At 39.2% G+C, this 12,720-nt stretch overlaps 1 protein-coding gene and 1 pseudogene across 6 annotated transcripts in view; one reads left to right on the top strand and one right to left on the bottom strand.

Annotated features, from left to right (window-relative positions):
• The window catches only part of LOC124714119 (CAP-Gly domain-containing linker protein 1), a 526,326-nt gene that overhangs the window by 80,821 nt on the left and 432,785 nt on the right, over nucleotides 1-12,720 (bottom strand). The gene's annotated exons all lie outside the window — the stretch shown is intronic.
• On the top strand, nucleotides 2,372-2,489 carry LOC124725879 (annotated as a pseudogene).

Genomic DNA, 12,720 nt, shown 5'->3' with positions numbered 1-12,720 from the left:
CTTCTTTTTACACCTATCATGATCTGATAGGGTTATTTTCTGCTGTTGCAAGTTTATTCAATAGTCTGCGAGTTGTATCGTAGATAAATTACAAGAATGAATGTTTACAACATAGGAAAAGGCAGACTGTAAAGAAGATACATCAAGTTGCAGACAGGCACAATTAAAAGACACTTACATAAACATTTCGGCCACAGCCTTCATCAGTAAAAGAGAGACACACCCCATTCATACAAACAAGTGAGCACACCTCATGCATGCATCTCGGACTAGAATGCAACTGTCATACACACAGGACAGAGAGATACGAATGCTGTCTGGTGGAGTGTGCTGGGACTAGAATGCCAACATATGCAGCATCAAGAGGTTGTGGGGCAGGTGGGGAAAAAAGGACCAAAATAGGGGAGGAGTGGGGAAAGATGGACAGATGCATTGGCAGAGCGCGTCAAATAAACAGGGTGGGAGATGAGAATGGGGACGAGATGATAGGAGAGAGTTGGTGGAAACTGTTGAGAGGAGGGTGTAGAGACAGTATGTTACTGTTTTTCCTCCTTTTTTCCGCACCTCCCTGCCGCACAACCTCCTGATGCTGCGCCTGTTGACTTTCTAGTCCCGGCACATTCCAGCGGACAGTGTTCGTCTCTCTCTTGCCCTGGCTGTCCATTACTATCCCTTCCCCTTCCCCTTCACCTCCAGATGGCTGCTTCCATCCCATGTGGTAGTTGCAATCCAAGCCGAGATGTTGGCGGTCCTGTGTGTATGAGTGTGCTGGCCTGGTTTTTGAGCATGAAAGGTGTGTGTCTCTCTTTTACTGTTGAAGGCTGTGCCCAAAAGTTTTATGTAAGTGTCTTTTAATTGTGCCTGTCGGCAACTTAATATGTCTTCTTTAATGTAAGTAGCAATCTGTGTTTCCCTATAATGTTGATATCCCTACCTGGAGTTTCCATTGTTTAAGAATGAGTGTTTAATTCAAATGTCTAAGCACGTAACTACATCATCTTCAACTTTATTGCTTTCAGCTGGCGCAATGTTCTTTTGCCCCCTATTACATCATGATGTGTTTGTCAAAAGTAAGATATGGTAAGTACACCATAATCAAAAATCTAACATTTACGTAACTGAGCTCATCTATTAATCTTCATTCCAAAATTTCCTGTTCTTTTGATTCACCCTATATTTTTCCCTTCTACTACTCTGCCACCACTAAGTTAACTATTTCTGAATATCACAGCATATAAGTTTCTATACTGAGCCTTTACCTAGCCTCAAAAACAGTTCACTTCACATTTTATTTTGAGGTCCTAAAATTGCTTTATTATGTAATAAGCCACTTCCTAAAATAGATAAATGGGTCTTTCAAAAAATATGCATTGACACATCAGATGGCACGATACCTTCAATAGTAAAGCATGGGGAGTGTTGGAGGCAAGGGGAGGAGGCTATTTGCAAGTACAAAATGTGAAAACATTTTAATAATGAAAACAATGAATGATTCTTTTTAGTGCTTTAATATTTTTTATGTCTTTACAATTCTATTCTTGAAACGTACATACCAAAGTGGCAGACACTGTATCTTGCTTAGTCTTTCCTGTCTTTTTTTTTGTGTTTTCCCTCACTTCTTACTTGTGTTAATTTTTGTCGTTACTACACTAGCTTTACACCCACTATCCTCTGTAATGTTTTCTATATTCTGATTTTTGTATTTCTCTACTAATTTTCCACTCTGTCCTTCCAGCAACAAGTTAACTAATCTTAGATGTCAGACCCATTGTCTCACAACTTATGCTTTTGCCTAATGTGAACATTTCATTTATGTCTCCCCTGACCTGTTCTCCTCAAATACCTCTTCATTAACATTTTCAACATCTTTCCACAATACTGTATTTCAAATGCTTCTAATTTTTTTCTATGGTTTTTTCATAAATTTTGCTTCCATACAAACTTCACGCCAGTATCACAATATTAGACGGATACTGGCACAGCTTTTTAGTTGAATACTTACTTTGCTTGTGGTAATCTGTACCTGACATGTCCCTCTCTTCAGCAATTGTTTGTAATCTTGCTTCCTACATATGAGAAGTCTTTCACTTCTTCCACTAACACATATTCCTTAGGCTTTAATGTTAAGCAACTTGTTACTGTACTTGTGTTAATTAATAAGATCTTGAAAAGTCATAGCTAGAATACAGAAAAGAGGAAGATGTAAATTTAGCCCATCACTGAAGAGTTAAGGCATTGATCAGACAACAGACACATAAGGAAGACTGAATTCATAACTAAAAATTTGGACTATTAGAACTAACAGGCTAACATTGTCCATACGTTTAGATGCAAGTTCAGGTTTATTTATGAGCTAGTCAGCTACTCAGAGGCCAATGGTCTTGCCACAGCGGTAACACCAGTTCCCATCAGATCACAGAAGTTAAGCACTGCAGGGCTGGGCTAGCATTTGGATGGGTGACCATCCGGTCTGCCAAGTGCTGTTGGTAAGCAGGGTGCACGCAGCCCTTGTGAGGCAAACCGAGGAGCTACTTCATTGAGAAGTAGCAGCTCAGGTCTCATAAACTGACATACAGCCCGGAGAGTGGTGTGCTGATCGCATGCCTCTCCATTTCCACATCCAGTGACACCTGTGGGCTGAGGATGAGATCGTGGTCTTCATGGCCTGTTCCGGCAGAGTTTAGTTTATTTAAGTTGACTACTCAGGCAGCAGTCACCTTTAATCCTTTCAAACATCTTACTCACTTTTGATGTTAAGCAAGTTATTATTGAAACCTCTTGGCAGATTAAAACTGTGTGCCGGACCGAGACTCGAACTCGGGACCTTTGCCTTTCACAGGCAAGTTCTCTACCAATTTAGCTACCCAAGCATGACTCACAACCCGTGCTCACAGCTTTACTTCTGCCAGTATCTTGTCCCCTACCTTCCAAACTTCACAGAACCTCTCCTGTCAAACTTGCAGAACTAGCACTCTTGGAAGGAAGGATATTGTGGAGACATGGCTTTGCCATAGCCTGAGGGATGTTTCTAGAATGCAGTTTTCTCTCTGCAGTGGAGTGTGCGCTGTTATGAAACTTTCTGGCAGATTAAAACTGTGTGCTGGACCGAGGCTCGAACTCAGGACCTTTGCCTTTTGGAGGAAAGTGCTCTGTCCGTAAGAACTTCATCAATGAGATGCAATATGGCTTTCTGTTAAGAATGGACTTTACAGATGACAAATGAGTAGTTCCTAACTAGTCATCTCTATGGACCAATAAGACTTAGAGTCATCCATACTCTGTTTTCTGTGTTTTTATACACTAATGAGCCAAAACATTCTGACCACTGACCACCATGAGGTTGAATGCCTCCTGATGCTGTTGAGGCCATGTGACATAGTAAGGAAAGAATGTAAGTGGAAGAGAGAGAAATGTGGAGTCATTGTAGTGAAGATACGAGCTGCAAATGCATAAATCCACTGAAATACGTAGTTTTGATAAAGAAAACTCTGTTGTGACACTACAGCTGGAAATTAGAATCTTTGAAACAGTGAAGCTGCTCACTTGTTGGCACACTGCTATTGTGAGCACCTTTGGAAAGAGTTTGAAGGGTGGTGAGCTAAAAAAATAGGCTGTATGGTATTGGGTGACCATGTTTCATCACAAAACACAGGGGTCAGAGGATCTCCCACTGTATAATCCACAATAGGCAGTGCTCAGTGGCAGATCTGATGACAGTGTATAATGCTAGTGCAGGCAAAAGTGTTTTGGAGCACACCGTTCAAAGGCCACTGTTGAACATGGAGCTCCATTCACATGACCTCTATGTGTTCTTAAGCTGACAACATCATCAGTTATGATTGCAGTGGGCACAGCATCACTGAATTTTCACTGTGGATCAATAGGAACATGTTGCCTGTTGAATGAATCACATTTATTGTTACACCAGGTTGATGGTTGGGTCTTTACACGCCATCATCCATGCGAATCATTGCATGAAACACGCACCGTGCTACAGATGCAAGTCAGTGAGGGAAGAATTATGCTATAGTGTACATTGAGTTGGGCTTCCATGGGAACTGTGATGGTAATCGAAGGCACCATGCCAGCAGTGAACTACATGAACTTTATTGCAGACCACCTGAGTCACTTCATGCTTGATGTCTCCCCCTATGACGATGACCTCTATCAGCAGGATACCTGTCCATTTTGCAAGGTCATAATTGTGCTACAATAAGGGCATTAAGTGAACTCAAACTGATGTCTTGGTCAGAAAATGTACCTGGTCTGTGCTCATTACAACACAAATCAGGCACCAGCTGCTTGCCCATAAACCACCATCCTGTAATTTGGAGAAATTGCTTGACCTGTGCTTAGACATCTGGTGCAGCAGTTTTGGTCAGTTGGTGTATTTGTTTAACTAATATAAGGTGATTCAAAAGAAAAGGAAACTTTGAAATGTGTTGTGACAATGCTGCAAAGTAGGTGGCGCCTAATGGCATATAGAATGCTGCTTACACAGTGTTGCTAGCACAGCCTGGGGGGTGTTTCCAGAACAGAAGTTATTTTTATCCTTTATACTTCTTCCCTTTCATTTTAGCTTTGTGTATCCTTAACTTGTATTCTGTGCTAGTACCTCTTATGCATGTATAAGTGTAGTTTGTATTCTTCCTGTCATCCTACAAATAATTATTCAATTTAGAGGTCAGCGATTTCACTGTGGTTCATTCTGCCTATCAAGCATCAGGAGAGAGAACAATATTTGAATAATATATTTTATTTTTCTTCTTTCTTATAAATGCTGTAGATTGTTCTTTTTCAGCTTTTTTTCTTTTGAACCAATATTCATGGTATTTTGCATTTTTGGTGATTTTGTTGTTTATAGTCTGCTGTCTAGTTCTTTTATACACAAAGCAAAGTTATCTCTCCTGCCAAACAAATTTTGATTCTAGATGTTAACCACACTCTCTCCTCATTTATGATCAAATTTACCTTCATCATTCTCAATGAAAAACTAACCTAAAAATGCAGTGTAAATATTTTTAGACTGGAATTAAATTACAGGCCACCTCTTCCAATCCGCTGAGCAGTGTAAACATGGTGTAATACCTCTCATGCTTCAATTGCATAATGCACTGGGCAACCATTATATTGAAACCACGTATGTTGTCGAATGTCCAGGGCAACATCCTGCAGTAGTACCAAGAGCTCCTGTACCAAAAACATTTGATATTTGCATCCATTCAATGTGCCATCAATAAAATACGGATCACTGAGTTTGTTCCCCATATTGTCACACCATGCATTAACTGACCAAGGACACTGATGGTCAGCTGGTCATAACCGTTGGGGGTTGTCAACACTACAGTAATGCACTTACGCCTGTTAATGCTACTATGGTTTGTGAATGTCGACTCACGGGAAAATAGTGCCTCAGCAAAGAATGTGGGGGTCATTTGCATTTGTTGACTTGCCCATTCACAAAACACTACCTAGTCATGGAAATCGGTGCCATGAAGTTCTTGATGCAGTGACACACGGTATGGACGATTCTTGTGACAATGTAGTATTGTGACAAAACTACCTACAGACATACCAAAATTGTGGAGTAATAGACAGGCACTTATCCGTGGGTTGTAGTGCACTGCTGCTAGTACAGCTTTTTCATTAGCTTCTCCTGCAAGGTGTTTGCTTCATTTCCTTTTGCCAAACTGTACACTGCCATCATAAAAAAAGGCTTACACAACCTTGTAAAAGAATGAATGAGAGTGAGCTTTCTCTGGAAAACACTCAGCATGCAAGGCAACAGCAGTTTCAACATTTCTCTTACATTCTCCGTAAATCAGGATCATTTCAGTTTTTTCTTCTGTGGTTGCAACATTCATCGTTCACTTACATGTCTGCTCTCCAGATGATAGGTAGGTGTACAGGCAACAAACAGTGCACAATTATTGTAATGTTTAAAGCTGCTATTTGTTCTACATCTGCATGATTCGTGAGATCTGGTTACAGTGTACTGCCTGTTATGATATATCGTAGTTCGCTATATGACCACGGTGACATGTCATGTAGCAACTGTTCGATATGTCAGAGGAACACCAAGTTGCAAATGGGATTTCTAATTAGAAGTTATGAAATACTGGCCTGTCCTTCCCTCACAGTGTGGAGATGGAGTCTCTCATGCCATTGGATATTCAAGGGCCATTGAGTTGCATGTCGTAAATTACAATTGTGTACCCATTTCTATTCCTCCAATTACAGTACCATCTGTGGTGACATGAACAAAATGCTTCAGACAAAACATATGTCAATATTCTCATAAAATCTTAACCTGGAATAAAAAATGGGGGGTACCCATTTAAGATTTCAAAGTTTTCCCCACCACCCAAACATTGGGTGGGGTGGTGGCTCGAGTGTGGTATCATTGGATGTCCCCTGCTCATATTTTGCTATCTTTTTTATTCTTATATTGCGCCATTCTTTGTCAGAAGCATTGCTTATGAAATGCCTTAATCTATTTTGGTAGTGTCATTACACTATCTTCTTGGAGAAGGTATTTTGTATATTTCATGAGTTATTGGTATTTTGGTCATTGGTATTTTGATTTTTCCATTCAGTTAATGACATAATTGTAGACACCAGCAGACAGTGATCCAAATGTATGTCACATCCTCTATCAGCCCATGCCTCTCAAATAAAGTTTTACAATTCTTCCATTTGTGATTATGTAATCTGTAATAGACCTTCACATTCCATGTGAATTTATGAATACTTTCTTTTTTTGAAGGAAGTCATCCATTTTTTGGGTACATGGGGAACAAAGGCTACTTTCAATACAACCAGAGTCATACCAACACCATGGTAAGATAGACATAGCAACAGGGGGGGGGGGGGGGGGGGGGCAAGGGTTCCTTCTTCAGCCAACAAGCAGCAGGCTTTACCTCGGCCAATGCATGTTGTATCATTGTAATTTCGTCCAAGTAGACTAACAAAGAACAAAGAAATGACTGCTACTGTAGAGATGTTTATTGCTAATACGGTTTATGTGCCAAAGTGCACTTGGTTCAGACAGCTGCTACCTACACAGCTCTCTTGTGTTCAGCTGTAGAGTTTTTGCTGACACTTTGCTCCAGCATTGTAGGATGTCAAAAACTGGCAAGTGGATGCTGAAGCAAATATGCTATTTGTCTGAAGGCTTCAAATTTTTACCATGTCCTGCCAATTGATGACAAAAGAGTAGACAAAGCCAGCAAAAAAAAAAGGTAGAGGGGATGTGTAATTTACTTTACTATTTTGGTGCCCCTAGTTTTGGTTGACACAATCTGCTGTGAAAATAATTAATGAGTAAGCCTTCTGTGATTGATTAATAACAGTATGGGAATTGTTAGTCATGCCTATAGACAGCCATACTTTGTTTTCATGAGGACTAGACTTATTGTTAGTTGTTAGATGAACAAACACATCTCTACTGCTGCTCTTCAGTTACACCACTCAAGCATCTGGTGTCCTTGGACCACTGGAAGTAGGCTTCACTTATGTACACTGATGAACCACTTGCTTAATAGCTACCCTTGGAATGCAATACAGCAGTGACTCTGCATGGTGGATTTGGCAAGTTGTTGGTAAGTTTCTGGAGGAATGTGGCACCAGATGATTATGTACAAGCCATGCAGTTTCAGTACATTACTGGCCGATGGTTTGCGAGTGCATAGTCGACACCTGACAGTGTGCCAAATGTGGTGCACTAGATTCAGACCATGAGAATTTGGTGCCCAGCATACCAAGGTGAACTCACTATTATGCTCCGCAAAGCATTTTAGAATGATTATGGTCTTGTGACACGTACAGTTATCAAGCTGGAACACGTCAAAACTGTCAGGAAAGAAATGAAGGATACAGGAATGGAGATGGTCAGCAATAAAGTTTATCTAACCCACAGCTTTCATGGTGCTCTTAATTACTACTGCAGGTCCCACAGAAGCCTGGATTAAAGCCCCACCTAGCATAATAATGCCCCAAACAGTGAGTGTCTGTGTTGTGTTTCATGGTGCGAGCAGCCATTCATTTGAATGATGGTGTATCCAGATCACCGACCTGGTACAACAAGAATTGTGATTCATCCGACCAGGCAATATGTTTCCATTGATTCAGTGTGCAATCATGGTGAGCCTGTGCCCAATGCATTCACAGCTGACAATATTACTGGGCCAAGATGGGGACATGTAGGAGTCATTCGCAGTGCAGCTCCATATTCAGCAATCCACACTGTACCAAAATAATACTTTGTCTACTGGTCTGCCACAGAATGCCACCTATCCAACTTTACAGAGCAGACAAACCCCAAACTCCATGTTTTATGATGAGGCATTGACATCCCACATTTTGTTGTCTACCGTCCTTCAACCCTTTTCCAGAGATGTTTGTGACAGCAGAATATCAAAGACCAACCAGCTTCACCACCTCCAAGCTGCTCCTTTCCAGGTGTCACACCATAACAATCTGTCCAATGTCAAAGTCACTTGTGTAGTCAATTTCCCATTCTGCTCCATTTACATACTTTCCTTACTGTGTGATATGCCATCAGCACCAACCAAGAAGCATCCAATCCAGCACTGGGCAATGATGACACTGCTTTGGTTCATCATTGTATTACAAACAGTCCAGCCTCAGTGGCCAGAGATATAGGTCGTGTGTGTGTGTGTGTGTGTGTGTGTGTGTGTGTGTGTGTGTGTGTGTGTGAATAGTGCTTGCATGAATGTGTGTTTTTTCTACTTTAGAAGAAGTTCTTTTGGCCAAAACTCAAATGCATAGCAGTCATTCTGTTGTGCCTGTCTGCAACTCAACATCTACTATATAAGATGAGTACAATCTATCCTTTTCATAATAACAATAAATAATAATAATAGAAATTCTGTTATTCTAATGTGAATGGACTCTTGACATATACTAAAACAATGAAAGTCTTAGTTTCTTTGCTAATCACTGAGCTAAATGTTTAACCCACATAGTTCTAGTATCAGATCTCACCGGACAGTTTTTTTGCTGTGTCTGCCAGTGATGCCCATATGGACATGTCAGTCATAAACAAGTGTCCAAGCAAAGAAAAATATCACAAGAAGGTAGTTTCATGGGGAAGCAGCTTTAGCAGTCCTGGCAGTGGTGCATGACCACTCCAATATGGCTCTGAATACAGGTAAATAAACGTTGGTTTCTATGATTATCTTCTTAGATTAATTATCAGGGAAACAGTTGGCAGAAGTTTGCAGAACCCCCCCCCCCCCCCCCGCTTCTCACTAAAATATCACAGGGTACCACGAACACTGTTCAAAAATATTATGACAAAATACCAACAGCAGTAAAGCATATTAGTGAGTAGTGTATCTATGTGCAGAGAAAATTGTTGCATCCTGGTGCATTAGTAACTGCAAAGTCATATCAATAGAGCTGACATGTCTAGCATGCAATGTCTATGTTTGTTGCTTAAAATTCATGAAGTATTACCCTGATAATTTATACTCTGGTATATTATTCACCCTGCAAATGAGTGAAAAGTTCTAATACTTTTACAAACAAAATAAACCCCAGTAGTCCATTACAGTATCCAGAAATTCATTAGTAGGAAATTAATTGCCAGCCTTCACAAACTCATTTTTTAAGAGCCTACTGCACTTCGTTCATCAGCAATGTATTCTACATCTAAATCCACATTTTTAATATTATAGCTTACTGACCAGTCAGTAACACTATTTTTATTTTCTGTGCCATTCATTGGTGGATAGTATAATTTATTATGTGATTCTGAGTGTGTCATTATTACTTGTTCAGATCAATATGGTGAAATACAGGAAGGAATGAAGACTCTCAACTAAAAGGTCATTACAGACAGAGTACTAGCTCAGATAGGGAGTGAAAGCCTTTTTCAATGGAATCGCCCCAGCATTTGCCGTAATAGATGGTAGTGAGTAACAATGTGGAACCTAAATTTGGATGGGAATTTCAACCTCAGTTCCTCTGAATGTGAGTCCAGAGTCTTACCCATGGCACCTCGTCATCCATTAATGTAACATGATAAAATGTTGATTTTCTATACACTGTTTTGAGAAGTCAACAGCAAATAAGCCTACATACAGGATACAACCTGTCTCCTGAAGCCAACTGGTCATTAGAATTTTACACTCTATCTAAATCAGTTATTCTTTCAAAAGAAGCATATGTAATAGAGTTTAGACACATTAAATCACATTCATCTGAATGTTTCAGTAACTTCTGCTCTAAAATGTTGACTAATGATACAGTTTTATCTAAAATATTATACACAGAATCTGTTAAAAAGTTTTACTTGCAAACACTGAGCAAACACAAATTTTTATTTTCCACAATCATAAATTCTTTCATTGCAAGGGAAAACAAAAGAGATGGGAGAAAAGAATATTGAAAGTCAGTTCTGAAAGAGGTCTGTTCTTGCCAATAGATGTGGGGCAGAGTGCATCATTTTCGGGTATGGCCAAGATTCTAGTCAACTGATTCATTCTAAACTGGCTGTCTGTATTGCCCAATTATGTTCCTCATCGACAGGTTTTTTTTCTAACTGTTCCATAAATGTTGTACATTTCACACATGTTCAATTTACAATACCAATTTTTAATTGTTTTGTGATTCTTATCAGTAACTTGTTCATCAGCTTGAAATGCTCAAATGAATTTAGGAGGTATTGAGGACAGACATGAGTGTACATATCAGAAAGCTCATTAGTAGCAGTAAATTTCATTGTCCGTGGATAATTCACTTGTGTCTCTTTCTTTGGTACTCACTTTCTGTTTACTATTATGTTGTGGATATCAACTTTGAAAGATGAAGTGGAAAACCCTGGGACAGCCAGCATAGTAGGTGGGTATCAACTATACACAATTATGTTGTTTAGTTATCTGAGGACTTAAGAAAGAGTATGTGTACTTACCTGAACCACATATAGGTTGGTTTACAAGTCTCATGCTAAAATTCTACAATGGATGACATTCAATGGTCCTGCTATTGGGAAGCTCTGAAAATAATCTTTCAGACCTATGTAGTACAAAGAAAATGTTATACTTCAGTTCTTTTGAAGTCTAGAACTAAAATGTCCTTTAAAGTATGCCCATCAAGTTATATGCTTCAGACAACTGCTTGAAGGCATGTTAAAAAAATCATCTGGCATTGCCTTGAGAACTACCTCAGGATTGTTTCAAACTGTCTCAAACAGTTTTAAAAACTAGCCGTACTTCTCTGTATCAGACCAGTAAAATGAAAATAAACCATGAAAGACAAGCTCTGAATTTTAGAGACAGCACAGCATACATTCATGGTTCTTTTTATCAAAATTTATGCAGTATCATTGCTAAGATGATGCCACATTATACTGTTCTGTGGGTGCCATTAAGATACAATCTAACTAAAAGAATTTTTATTTGAATACTGTGCATGCATGTTTGTCTTCTGTGAATGCCAAAAGATGCACCCGCTTTACAGAATTTTTAACTCAATAATTTTCTGAGTGAAGTTTGCTTTTGATGGATTTTATGTTATCACATACTGTGATGGAACAGAATAGACTTCATTGTGCTACATTAATAGCCATTGAAGCTTCTAATAAATCTCAGTTAAATAATTTGATTCTCTTCAGGAATTTGGAATCTTGGCAGCCAATATACATGAACATCTCATGTCCTGACAGTCACATAAAATTGGAAGTTATCAACATTCAGTATTACACAGTAATATTCTTTTGAAATGGTAGCAACTGTGTTGATGATGCTCTCATTTGCTGTAGAGACCAGAGCATATGAACAACTTTGTTCTGTCATTACACAACAGCTCTCATAAAATTGTTAAAACAAAAAGATTTTGTTGGTTGTAATGGATCACCACCAGTAAGGGCCTATTGCAAAACAGCCCATGAGAGATGCTGACTAGTTTTTTCAGGGTTCTTATACTGGTAATATAATCATCATGCATTGTGCTCATCCTAACAATCCCATGTGAGCTGTTATTCCCACAACACACTGTTTTCCCACTATACAGGATGAGTCAGCTAAGACAGACGACCCCATATATATCCAGAATGAATAAATATATCGAGCTGTGCTTTTGCCAAATTATGGTGGACAGTATGGTGAATCTTCTGATGTTCACAAGTAATTTTTATTGTTTACAGTTGCTGGATTAGGGCACTGACTTTGTTTCTTTTTAAAAGGAAGTTTTTTTTTCTATGGTGTCTGAAAGAAGCTTCAAAGAGGACTTCAACATAACAAGTATGGAACTTGATCAAATAGTGTCAAGATAACAGCACCACAGACCACTGCACCACTATTAGGAGAAGAGCTTCACAAATGTCTGTGTTATTGAATCAAATGTAAACAAATACATAACTCAGGTATGATTCTTGTTTTTACCTGTGTGCTTGAAGCCCATTAGTCGGTGTCCTGCTATTGTAGCAATCAGATAACTAGCTCATAAAGCTACTGAGATATTCACAATGGTACATGATAGTTGTAAAAGTGGATATCATTTACAGCAAATGTCGCCAATTATTAGAGCAGTGATGCAGTTGTATGCTCAGCAGTACCCATACCTGCACTCACATTCTGTCTTTGCACACATTATAAAGAAAAGTTCTAGAAACTGGAATTGTGGAGAGTAAAATATGGCAAGGAAAACAACTAATCAAAGAAATGCAACTAACATGTTAGCAGCAGGAAAACACAA

This window comes from Schistocerca piceifrons, chromosome 1 (genome assembly GCF_021461385.2).
Source record: "Schistocerca piceifrons isolate TAMUIC-IGC-003096 chromosome 1, iqSchPice1.1, whole genome shotgun sequence".
Classification (NCBI taxonomy): domain Eukaryota; kingdom Metazoa; phylum Arthropoda; class Insecta; order Orthoptera; family Acrididae; genus Schistocerca; species Schistocerca piceifrons.
This window is presented reverse-complemented; position numbering and strand designations above follow the sequence as displayed.